The following is a 2,470-nucleotide window of genomic DNA, read 5'->3' as shown; positions in this document are numbered from 1 at the left end:
AAAATTGTTTACAAATACTTGGGTTATGTTTGGCACTTTTACTTTTACTTTTATCCTCTTCGCCACTGATCGGCTCGTTAGCCGCTTGGGCGGTCGGTTCCGTCTCTGTTACGCACTTTTGGAAAGTACTGAGCATGAATTGGCTCCTGAATATAACGGAACCTGCTCCAGTGTTGGTCAAGTCTGGTCTTGAAAGAGCTCACACTCGGTGCCTTCACAACACTCTCTGGCAGATTGTTCCAAGAGTTCACAATTCTCACTCCGAAAAAGTTTGCCCTCACTGTTTTCTGGACTTTTGGCTTCTGTGACCCCTTGTGGGGCGGGCGTCCGCCAGCTCCAGGTATGCACACTCGACTGAGTAGTGCCCTCTGAGATGTTTATACACTTCGATTAGTATAAGCTAGGCAGTTGCAGGCGTTTTAATCACTCTGGGTAGCTGAGATTCCGTGGAGCAAGCACCAGTCTGGTGTCCCTCCTTTGGATATTTTCAATAGATTAACAGTCTCTAGCATACTTCGGGGACTAGTCGGGATGACAGTACTCCAGAAGAGGAAGCACCTCACTTTTGAGGACCGTGACGAGCGACGGACCATCCACTTATATAAACGACCTTCTAATGAGACCTATTAGTTTCGTTGTCTGATTCACCTTCTTCTCACAATGGCCCGAGGACTTAATTTAATTGTCAACACACACACCCAGGCCCTTTTCACATTCGGTCTCAATTAATGCAGTTTATTCGTCCTTATGTGATATGTGATACGCCTCGTTACCATTGGTAAGTCCCAGGTGCATCCCCTTACACTTCGTTACATTGAAACTTAGCAGTCATTTCTTCGACCATTCTTGAAGCACACAGATATCTTTCTGTATCTATTCACAGTCAGTGTGGTTCTTAATTTCTGTAAATAACTAGGCATCGTCCGCAAACATTTGTATGGAGGAGCGTATAGTTTCTGGCATATCATTTATGAAGCAATCAAACAACAATGGGCCCAATACACTGCCCTGTAGTACCCTGCTTGTCACAGGTACTTACACTTGATGATTGTGTGCCATTAATCACCACACACTGTTTGCGATCATGCAGAAAGTCTGCCATCCACGCTAGGATATTTACCCGAATCCCGAACCCTTGCAATTAAATTCTCAGCCTTTCATGGGGCACGCTGTCGAAAGCCTTCGTAAAATCTAGGTATATATTGTCGATATTATCGCCATGTTCTAAAATTTGAGTCTAAACATCCATGACCTTGAGTAATATATATATATATATATATATATATATATATATATATATATATATATATATATATATATATATATATATATATATATATATATATATATATATAATAATAATAATAATAATAAACGGTTTATTGAAAAAGTTTGCAGCCCAAAGGCTGAAAATACACATTGGACATAAATGACTTATTACATACATTGGTGGTTTAACAAAAGCCTTCATTAGAGAATGGTGAAGGAACATATGCAGTGAACATACAGATTAATGTTTACACACGTAGATCATGTGAGCTGAGGTGTTGAACAGCAGACACGTAGTGTAGTAACTCCCTCACAGATGGCGTTATGATGGGCATCACGTGGAGTACTAGTTCCCTCACAGGTGGTGTTATGAGGGGCTTGATGTGGTGTAGTAATTCCCTCACAGATGGTGTTACGAGGGGCCTGATGATGTAGTAGTTCCCTCACAGATGGTGTATGAGAACATAAGAAGAACATAAGAAAAAAAGGAGTCTGCAATAGGCCGGTTGGCCTGTGCATGGCAGCTCCTGTCGAGAGTTACTACCACTCTCTATCATCCATGAATCTATCTAGCCTCCTTTTGAAACTTTCCAGAGTACCCGCACTTACTACAAAGTTGCTAAGCTTATTCCACTCGTCCACCACCCTATTTGTGAACCAGTTTCTTCCTATCTCCCTCCTAAACCTAAACTTATCCAACTTGAATCCGTTGCTCCGAGTCTTATCCTGCTCGGATATTATAAGAACTTTATCTATATCCCCTTTATTGATTCCTTTCACCCACTTAAATACTTCTATCATATCTCCCCGCACTCTTCGTCTTTCTAGGGAATGCAAGTTAAGTTTCTTTAACCTATCCTGATATGGAAGGTTTCTAAGTCCCGGAATCATTTTTGTCATTCTTCGCTGCACCGACTCTAGTGAATTTATATCCATTCTATAATAGGGCACCAGAACTGAACCGCATAATCGAGGTGCGGCCTGACTAGCGCAAGATATAGTTGCAATAAGACCTCTGCACTCTTGTTACTTACACTTCTAGATATAAAACCCAATACTCTGTTTGCCTTATTTCGAACATTAACGCACTGTTTTCTAGGCCGTAGGTCCGGGCTTACAAGTACCCTTAAGTCTCTTTCACAAGTCGACTTCTCTAGGTTGATGTTGTTAATGCTGTATACATTATAAGTATTTGTTCTTC

Source organism: Homarus americanus, unplaced genomic scaffold (genome assembly GCF_018991925.1).
Source record: "Homarus americanus isolate GMGI-L3 unplaced genomic scaffold, GMGI_Hamer_2.0 scaffold23578, whole genome shotgun sequence".
Lineage (NCBI taxonomy): Eukaryota > Metazoa > Arthropoda > Malacostraca > Decapoda > Nephropidae > Homarus > Homarus americanus.
The sequence above is the reverse complement of the archived record's forward strand: the minus strand, read 5'-3'. Positions refer to the sequence as shown.